An 11,236-nucleotide genomic window follows, 5' to 3' on the forward strand; every position below is an offset into this window, starting at 1 on the left:
GACCATAGAAATGTTGTTCCAAGGTTAAGGCACAGATGAAAATCCACAGATACACTAATACTCTGGTATGCCTCCATCAGGACGACATGGCTTGAGCCCAAAAAACGGATTTTGAGCAACGCGAAAAATCTATTTTTGGGTGAGATGGCCATGTCGTCCTGATGGACCCACCCATCTCTTCTAAAAAGGAAATATCTTCACAGTATCCCTCCCGTTGTGCTGTATCTGTAGCACCATGCTCAATGCTACAAGGAATGTCCGCCATCGTGGAGATGGCGCTGTTGACATACTCAATAGTAGTACGAGAACGGGGGTAACCTTGATACGGCTCCCTTTCTATTCTGCCACACCTCCTCGAAGCGTAAGCGCTATTAGGGGTGAAGATTGCTATGTGGTGTTTCAAGAATACGTCCTCTGATATTATGCGATATCCTTGAGAGAAAATTTAAGGATATTCGCGCCAGGAGTTAGAATTCTGGATACCTAAAGGTAAAATTTTCTAGGAATACCACTGTAGTACATATATCCCTTAGGAAGCTACTTTAAGGAACTTCCATCAGGACGACATGGCCATCTCACCCAAAAATAGATTTTTCGCTTTGCTCAAAATCCGTTTAGTTGTGCCTCTCCCCTCATTTATTCTTACTGAGAAGTGAGGAGCCTTGTATTTATTTTTGTAGTTAGGTTAGTGTATTCATATGTATATTTTGTCGTGGTAACCATAGATACAGTTATCTCAGTGAAGATAGTTAAAGGCAGGTTTGCTGTGTTGCTATCTAATAGGGAAATTAATATATAATTATTTAAATGTGTTTAGTAGCTACGTCTTCTTTTAGTCTATTAATTTAATTTAAGGTTAATGTCTGGTCTGGCCAGCTAAAGTTTAAGGATCCTATCAGGTTAATTATTTATCTTTATTATATCTTTGTTTGAGCCTTAGCTCATTAATTATAGGGAATCCAGAGTGATTCAGGTTTATGTGTATTGGTTATTTTTGATTGTATGGTTGTAGAATTTTCAATGTCAGACAAGGTTGACTTGTATATTTGTTAGATTTAAGTCTTAAATATTGTGAAGTTTATTGAGTGTTTTGTTTCCTCTGACCTTTAGCCCTGAGTTACATTTTTACTGACAACAATCATTGAAAGGACTTTAGTTACGCCTCCCAGGGGTCGTAACAAATTTGGCGACCGTGACAGGATTGTTCTCAGGTGTGCTCAGTGTTTTGGTCAGTTGAATGGCACTTAGCTTCTTTTTCAATATTTTTGTAGTGATTATATTATATTACCTTTCTCCCTTGATATTGTGGAGGATTTATTTTTGCTTTATTTTATTTTTTTTTTTTTGCCAAATCCTGTGAGAGAGAGAGAGAGAGAGAGAGAGAGAGAGAGAGAGAGAGAGAGAGAGAGAGAGAGAGAGAGATAACTTAGCGAGCGAAAGTAGTTAGTGTAACGATCGTTTGTGGTGAGAAAGACTGTCGGTATATTTGAGGTTGTTTGTTTATATTTTCAGTTAGGTTACGACAGTGGTGAACGTCTTGGGTGAATGCTTGTTTTGATTTGACTGCTGGAAGCGTCAGTTGTGTGAATGCTGGATATCTATATTTTTCTGACCAGCGTGGAAGTGTTTAATTATTAATTTTCTGAGTAAGTACAGTTTTGTTTATCTTTGCTTATCGTGATTGTGAATGATAGGAACAATTTATTATTTATCTTTGATTATAGTGCGATAGTTCAGTTAGTTAGGAGTGTTCATAAGTGTTTTTCTTTTTCATATTGGCAGGCCGTAATTCCTCCTTTGGTGAGGCTAACTCCTTTGGAGAGTTATTTTCCGAATGCTGAGATATAGTTGATGACCTGGCCTGTGATTGATTTTGTATTAAGACTGCTCTTTGGATTGACGATTGTTGATGACCGGCCCGTTTACTTCCGATTGATGATGATGATGATAATGATGATGATGATGATAATGATGATGATGATGATGATGAGTATAAGTACCATCCTAATCACCGAGACAGTTGTGGCAAATTGCCATACATTTTAATGTTATTTTAAAAGCTGTGATTGTGATAGTTGCCGTAAAAGACTGTCGGCTTTGTGTTGGTGTTCATATATATATATATATTTATTTTTTGGTGTTGGTTTGCGGTGTAATTTAAGTTTGTTAGGGTTTTTTTGTGTTTATTTGGATGGTATTACGTTTTATTTATCTTATAGTGTTAAGTTTTGATTAGTTTAAAGTGTTAAGTTTTGATTAGTTTAAAGTGTTAAGTTTTGATTGGTTTAAAGTATTTATTTTGAATGTGGATGGTTTATGATTTATTTTAAGGTTTAAGAATTATAGTTTTAAGGTTATGTTTTGTTTTGTTTTGTCCTTTTGTCCAAGAGTCTGGTTGTAGATTACGTAAGGGGAAAGTTTGTTTTGTGGAGACCATTGTCAGTAAGTGTGATTCAGGGTGTGGGGGTTGTCCTTGCAACATCCCGCCACATTATTTTGGCGCCCGAACAGGGACAGCCGAGGTGGGATTGAAGCTGGACTCTTAGACGAAGGACTGATAGGATAAGATATTAGATATAAGGTTGATGAAAAATGGAGGAGCAGTTAAGGGTTTTGAAGGAGGAATTGCGGCTGAGTAAGGAGCGTGAGGAGAGGTTGCTAGTAGAGAATGAGAGGTTGAACTGGGAGAATGCGGTGATGCAGAAGGAGCTTAGGGAGTTAAAGGGAACTGTAGCGAAAGTGGAAGAATGTTTTGAGATGAGGATGAAAGAGAATGAGGAACGAATGGAGAACCGATTGGAAGATATGATGGGGCAAGTCATGGGGATGATGAAAACTATAATGGGTGAAGGTGCAGTCGGAGGAGTGTCCTCAGCTTCGGGTAATGGGTTGGTAGTGGAAGAGAAGGTTAAGGTAGGTGATAATGGGAAAGGAAGTGATAGTGATAGTAGTAATAGTGATGGTGATATTGAAGATAAGGGAATTAGGCATAGTAAGGATGAACAGAAAGGTGAGAGGAAAGATGAAAGGAAAGGTAAAAGTGATGTGAAGAAATCTGCCTTGACTAGACCCCTACTATATGCCTTCCAGGTGGACTTCTCGAATGAAATCTTCAACAAGATCCCTAAGGCCTGCGCTCGACTTCGGCCCACAGCACCTCTGAGGCCCATTTCTTGGTCCTTGGATAAGGTTCTTCCTCTACCCTCCACCTTGAACAATGAAGATTGCTCTCTAAAGGATTTGACTCAAAAGGTGATATTCTTATTTGCACTAGCCTCAGAAGCCAGAGTTAGCAAAATAGTGGCCCTTTCGAGGGATGATGACCACATCCAGTTCACAGACTGCGGAGAACTGAACCTTTTTCCTGACCCAGCATTTCTCGCTAAGAATGAGCTGCCCACCAAAAGGTGGGGTCCTTGGAGAATCTGCCCTCTGAAAGAAGATGCATCTCTATGCCCAGTAAAATGCCTAAAGGTCTATCTTCGTAGAACTTCAGACTTTGGGGGAGGACAGCTTTTCAGAGGAGAAACCTTAAGTTCAACATTGACCTTGAAACAACTAAGGGCGAAGATCACCTATTTCATTCGCAGAGCGGATCCAGACAGCACACCCGCAGGTCATGATCAGAGAAAAGTTGCTTCGTCTCTGAATTTCTTTCAGAACATGAGTTTTAAAAGTCTTCGCTTCTATACCGGATGGAAGTCATCCAGGGTTTTCTTCAAGCACTATGCGAAACAAGTGCAAGAGATTAAGCATTATGTGGTGGCAGCAGGTAGTGTACTAAAACATGCCGCTTAAATTCTGCAAAAAACAGTGCACTAATTGGGATTTTAGTGAAGGGTGTACATGTTTTCCTCCTACAGAATGACATGTTTAGTGAAATGTCTAAGTAGTGACACTATGAACTGTTCTAAGTATAGGGTGAAAGAAGCATAAAGGACATACACATGTGCCATGCGTATAACTACGCATGTGTTGATGAACTGTAACGACAGAAATGAGAAATAATGAAATATTACGATATTTCCTTTACAGTGGCTTCAAGTTTCTTTTTCAGATGAAACAATTATTTCTGTTATTACTATTTTTTTATGCTTTACACAATATTTCCAAAAATTTCTTTAATTTCTTATTGTAATATAAAATTACCCGTATCCTTGCTATCTATTGTTTAGCAATAAACACATCTTTGAATTTTGCATCTCATTTCACCCTACAAATTCTAAACATGCTATACAAATAAATGTGTCAGAGCACTTATTATCCTATTATTTTGAAAATATTCTGAACATATACTATATCTGTTCTTAGCGAACAACCTCACAATTATGTGTTATTTTATCAAATATCAGTCCCTGGCAATGACTGATTTTATGTCTAATTGCTTTACTGACTGTACAAATTTCCTACATGAATGAAAATCTGTCTACTCTGGTTTCAACACACCAAGTGGACCAGGGGAGGTGTCAGTAATCAATACATACTTTGTTCCTTTCAGAATACAAACTATGTTTTACATGTATATGATGAGTCTAATATACAAACTGGTTTGCTAGATTGTTCATTCAACTTACAATCCTCGGGTTTTTTCCTAGAGTCTCTCATGACTCTTCCCTGTAGGGGCCAGGAAGCACTGACATAGTCCATGATCAGTTGAAAGGTGTATGACGGTAACACCATGTGTCTCTAGGTCTAAATGACCAAGGAAAATTTATCTCGCAGTTATTGGTACTATTGGAAATCCACAGATACATTAATGCTCTGGTAAACTTCCATCAGGACGATATGGCCTGAGCCCAAAAAACGGATTTTGAGTGAAACAAAAAATTTATTTTTGGGTGAGGTAGCCATGTCGTCCTGATGGACCCACCCTCCTTTTACAAAGGATGAATGAATCCCTCCCAAACGTACTGTATCTGTAGCATCTTGCTAACGCTACAAAGAATGACAAGATGGCGCCGGGACGTGACGTCATACTGGCGCCCAACTATAGTACGTGTAGGAGCGTTGCCTTCATAACGGCCCACCTACAATTCTTACCACTTTCCCCCCTTGAAGTGTAAACGCTATTAGGGGTGTAGATAGCTATGTGGCGTGTCAAGAATACGTCTTCTGATATTATGCAATATCCCATAAGGTGAAAGCCAGGGATATTCGCTCCAGGAGTTAGAATTCTTTTTACCTTAAGTAAAATTCTCTGGGATATATCACTGTTGTTAAATATAACCTAGGAAGCTACTAAGAAGGAACTTCCATCAGGATGACATGGCTACCTCACCCAAAAATAGATTTTTTGCTTCGCTCAAAATCCGTTATTACAATAATACATAACAAAGAGTACTGAAGAAATTTCTTCACATAATAAAGCTAGATTAGGTTAATTACCCCTTCGTACTTTTACTCCATTATTTATTTGATTAATCCTATTATGAATATTTGATCACGGGACAGTAAGTTATACCCGATATTCTGGAAGGAGTGAGTAAGTCTAGGTAACTTGAGAATGATAGTGTGTTAGTGGGTGACTTAGTATTAATCTATGCTTGGAGGGTAAAGATCTATATCTGTAACTTTTACTTTACACTACATCACTGCTCCCATCTATTGACATTGTCTCAATAATTACTTAAGGTAAGATTCCTGTCCAGCATCTCACTGGGGTCCCTGGGACGGAGCCGAAACAGAGCCTTAGAGTGCAGTTGACCTTAGACCTGACAAAGCTAGAGTAGGCCATCAAATTACTTTTATTTCACGTGTGGAGTTTTGAGGCCTCTGGACAGAGTACAATTTCTTTTTTTGCATTTCGAGTGATGATTCGTGAACCACGTCATGAAAATTATTAACAGGGTGTTTGTGCTTTGAGTAATAGCACTCCTTTTTCCTCCCCTGCTGATATTTTAGGAAATGGTGTAGGGAGACTTTCCGTGAACAACAAGTTCCCACTCAACGATTAAATAAAAATCTTCACACTAGTGGTCCTTCAAACCAGCTCTTTTACCTTTGACTTGTGAAGCATTAATGTAATTAATCAGCTGTTTTAAGTTTACAGTACCTCACTATATCACTTAAAACCAGACTCACCAGCCAGTTTGTCGAATGTGTAAAGCCCAGACTTTAAATAGGAAGAGAGATTTGTAGTCATTATGATCTTTTTGTATTGACCAGGAGTTTAAGGAAAGAACTGCGTAACTAGGTTAATTTGTTGCTTGAATGTTCTCTACAATTTGTTGAATGCACTTCGCTTTGTATCGAATCCGTTCACCCACGTGTTATGGCGGGTCTTGATCATAACCAGAAAGTCTATGCTGCTTGAACTAAGGATTTTTGTTGTTCAGACGTCCGTGTTCACTCCTGAACGAGAGCACCCGTGTACTTATTCTGTCAACCAATTTTGTCATTCTAACATCTAATTTGTAACATTTTGTACCTTGGTCTACCTTCCTTTGTGCCATTTACCATCCCTAACTTTTCTAACTAATGTTTCCCGTATACCTAGCATGTGTCCTTGTCCAACAGAGCGAATTGGCGCACCGTAATTTTAAGTTTTCTTACAAGTAGCGTAGAAACTTAATTTCACCAAGTCCGTTTCATTACACATGTTTGTTCCGAGATGATGGATCTTGTTTTCCACTGAAACTAAAGGGTTCTTTTTTTTTTAACCGTATGTAACTTACTGCGTGTTGTTTCATTAATTAACTATGCAGTTTGTTTTGTAACTTCATTGTTTAATACTTACAAGTATGACATTGATTTAAGCTTTATCCTCTGTGTGGGTTAGAATTTTTGTGTTCGTCCTCCGTGTGAGGATAATGGCTATCCTTTTCATAAGGGGATTTTTGTTTGTCCTCCAAGTGAGGAGATTTTGTGTTTGCCCTCTGTGTGAGGAATATTGTGCTATCCTTTTCATAAGGATATTTGTGTTTATCCTCTGCGTGAGGAGATTTTGTGTTGGTCCTCTGTGAGAGAAGGTTTCAGCAAGAAGCACCCGTCCTTCATTGCTGCTTCTTCCCGTGTCTTCCCCTTTATGGAAAAAGGGTCCAAGGCAGCCTTAAAGGCAGTCGAGGCAGGGAAACCTTGCCCCACACTCGAGGAGTGTTGGCCATTTTTCCTTGCCCTACCATCAGATGATGCAGACTGGAAGGATATCTATAGCACCTTCTCAGTCGGGAAGTTGGAGGCTGACATTGCCGGACGTCAGTTCGGAGAAGACCTCCCTAAGTTGTCAGACTTCCTCCTGCGCAGGGAGCAGGAAACGAAGGAAAGACTTGCCGCCTCTATGTCCCTGCAGACTAGACTAGAGACAATGGCAAGTGTTCCAGAAACCCCAGACATGTACATGATCTTTGCCAAAGCTCATTTAGCAACAGTCACCAAAGACCTGTACAACTTTATCAAAGCCAGACGGGCTTGTAGAGAGTTCGTGTTCACCTTGGCTGCGGTGAGGCACGAACCAAGGAAGCTGATAGCTTCCAACATCTGGGGAAAAGACCTCTTCCCAAACGAAGTGGTCAAAGAGGTTGTCGACAAAGCTGCCACGGAGAATAGGAATCTTCTCCAGAAGTGGGGCTTGTTGACCAAGAGAAAATCTTCCAGTGAGGAGGGTCCACAACCCAAAAGGAAGACCAAGCGACCTGGAGTGCCCTCTCGCCCACCTCGACTACAATAATTTCCCGTGGCCATGGTGTCCCAGATGGTGACACAACCACCTACCACGTTTCAGCTGGTGCCCCAGCAAGTAGCGACACAGTCGCCTGTTTTTACCCCAGCCTTTGAAAGGCAATCCACTACCTTTTGGCCGAAGTCTCGAGGTTCCTTTCGAGGTTCCTCTAGACGCCCCTCTAGAGGCAGGGGCAACAAAGGTGGACGTGGCCAAGGAGGCAAGTCCTCCAACCAGCACTCAAAGTGAGATGCTTCCGGTAGGAGGGAGACTTCTCCTTTTCCGGGATCGCTGGACCTTCGATCCCTGGGCCCACAGCCTAATCAAGAACGAACTGGGGTGGAGTTGGAATACAACTCCACCAACTTTCCCTCAATTCTTCCAACACTCAACCCCCATTCTGGAAGAATATGTCCAAGAACTCTTAGACAAGGGAGTTGTAAGGAGGGCAAAGTCCATCAAATTCCAAGGAAGGCTGTTTTGGGTTCCGAAGAAGGATTCGGAAACAGGCATACACAGTCTCCATAGACATGGCGGACGCATATTGGCATGTCCCGATCAATCGACAAGTTTCCTCCTACCTAGGATTCAAGCTGCAAAAGAGACAATACGTCTTCAGAGTCATGCCCTTCGGACTGAACATAGCCCCAAGGGTATTCATAAAGCTTGCAAACGCAGTCATTCGTCAACTACGCCTAAAGGGAGTTCAGGTGATTGCCTACCTGGACGACTGGCTGGTATGGGCAGCATCCGAAGAAGAATGCACCCAAGCCTCCAAGGAAGTGATCCATTTCCTGGAACATCTAGGATTCAAGATCAACTTGGAAAAGTCTCGACTATCTCCAGCTCAAAAGTTCCAATGGCTGGGTGTTCACTGGAACTTACAGTCACACTGATCTCCATTCCATCAAAGAAGAGGAAAGAGATAGCAGGATCTGTCAAGAGACTTCTTCAATATGACAGGATATCAAGACGGCAACAAGAGAGAGTTTTGGGGTCTCTCCAGTTTGCCTCAGTGACAGACCCAGTGCTGAGAGCACAATTAAAAGATGCATCAGGAGTCTGGAGAAAATACGCATCAAACGCTCGAAGAGATCTAGCAAGACCGATACCAACTCGTCTGCGATCACTCCTCAAGCCATGGTCAGAGGCCACGTACCTAAAGAAGAAGGTACTCCACCTTCCGTCACCATCCACACGAATGCCTTGAAGGAAGGATAGGGAGGCCACTCTCACCAACGGAAAGTCCAAGGAACCTGGTCCTCCCTCTTCAATACCTTCCACATCAACATTCTGGAAGCCATGGAAGTTTTTCTACCACTGAAGAAACTGAAACTTCGCTGCTCGATCCACATCCAGCTGGTCTTAGACAGCAAAGTGATAATGAGATGCCTAAATTGACAAGGCTTGAGATCGCCTCAAATCAACCAAGTGATGTTGGCCATCTTCCGCCTGGCGGAAAAGAAGAGATAGCATGTATCAACAGTTCACCTCCAAGGGTTCCGCAATGTGACGGCGGACGCTCTATCCAGGCTCACCCCGATAGAGTCAGAATGGTCCCTAGATGCAAGATCATTCTCCTTCATCTTATGCCAAGTCCCAGGACTGCAGATAGACCTCTTCGCGATGAGAGACAACAAGAAGCTACCCAGGTACGTAGCCCCATATGAGGATCCTCTAGTGGAAGCAGTGGATGCGATGTCCATAGATTGAAACAGATGGTCCAGGATTTACCTGTTCCCTTCAACCAACCTCCTGCTGAAGGTCCTCAACAAACTGAGATCCTTTTAGGGAACAGCAGCGATAGTGGCTCACAAGTGGCCCAACAGCATATGGTTTCCACTGATAACGGAACTACGACTGAAGCTGATTCTGTTGCCGGATCCAGTTCTGACTCAACAAGTGCAGAAGTCGACTGTCTCCGCTTCATCACAGAAAACCCGGAACCTTCATCTCATGATTTTCTCGCCTTAGCAGTCAAGAAAAGGTTCGGGATTTCAAAGGACAGTATCAACTTTTTAAAAGAATACAAGTCGAAATCTACTAGAAGACAATACGAGTCTTCCTGAAAGAAATGGGTTGGCTTCGTCAAGGAAAAGAAACCGAAAAAGAACTCTACAGATTCCTATTTATCTTTCTTTATTTATCTCCAAGAACAAGGTTTAGCAGCCAACACGATCTCTACATGTAAATCTGCCTTGACTAGACCCCTACTATATGCCTTCCAGGTGGACTTCTCGAATGAAATCTTCAACAAGATCCCTAAGGCCTGCGCTCGACTTCGGCCCACAGCACCTCTGAGGCCCATTTCTTGGTCCTTGGATAAGGTTCTTCCTCTACCCTCCACCTTGAACAATGAAGATTGCTCTCTAAAGGATTTGACTCAAAAGGTGATATTCTCATTTGCACTAGCCTCAGAAGCCAGAGTTAGCAAAATAGTGGCCCTTTCGAGGGATGATGACCACATCCAGTTCACAGACTGTGGAGAACTGAACCTTTTTCCTGACCCAGCATTTCTCGCTAAGAATGAGCTGCCCACCAAAAGGTGGGGTCCTTGGAGAATCTGCCCTCTGAAAGAAGATGCATCTCTATGCCCAGTAAAATGCCTAAAGGTCTATCTTCGTAGAACTTCAGACTTTGGGGGAGGACAGCTTTTCAGAGGAGAAACCTCAGGTTCAACATTGACCTTGAAACAACTAAGGGCGAAGATCACCTATTTCATTCGCAGAGCGGATCCAGACAGCACACCCGCAGGTCATGATCAGAGAAAAGTTGCTTCGTCTCTGAATTTCTTTCAGAACATGAGTTTTAAAAGTCTTCGCTTCTATACCGGATGGAAGTCATCCAGGGTTTTCTTCAAGCACTATGCGAAACAAGTGCAAGAGATTAAGCATTATGTGGTGGCCGCTTAAGTTCTGCAAAAAACAGTGCACTAATTGGGATTTTAGTGAAGGGTGTACATGTTTTCCTCCTACAGAATGACATGTTTAGTGAAGTGTCTAAGTAGTGACACTATGAACTGTTCTAAGTATAGGGTGAAAGAAGCATAAAGGACATACACATGTGCCATGCGTATAACTACGCATGTGTTGATGAACTGTAACGACAGAAATGAGAAATAATGAAATATTACGATATTTCCTTTACAGTGGCTTCAAGTTTCTTTTTCAGATGAAACAATTATTTCTGTTATTACTATTTTTTTATGCTTTACACAATATTTCCAAAAATTTCTTTAATTTCTTATTGTATTATAAAATTACCCGTATCCTTGCTATCTATTGTTTAGCAATAAACACATCTTTGAATTTTGCATCTCATTTCACCCTACAAATTCTAAACATGCTATACAAATAAATGTGTCAGAGCACTTATTATCCTATTATTTTGAAAATATTCTGAACATATACTATATCTGTTCTTAGCGAACAACCTCACAATTATGTGTTATTTTATCAAATATCAGTCCCTGGTAATGACTGATTTTATGTCTAATTGCTTTACTGACTGTACAAATTTCCTACATGAATGAAAATCTGTCTACTCTGGTTTCAACACACCAAGTGGACCAGGGGAGGT

Source organism: Palaemon carinicauda, chromosome 5, assembly GCF_036898095.1.
Source record: "Palaemon carinicauda isolate YSFRI2023 chromosome 5, ASM3689809v2, whole genome shotgun sequence".
In the NCBI taxonomy this organism is placed as follows: Eukaryota; Metazoa; Arthropoda; class Malacostraca; order Decapoda; family Palaemonidae; genus Palaemon; species Palaemon carinicauda.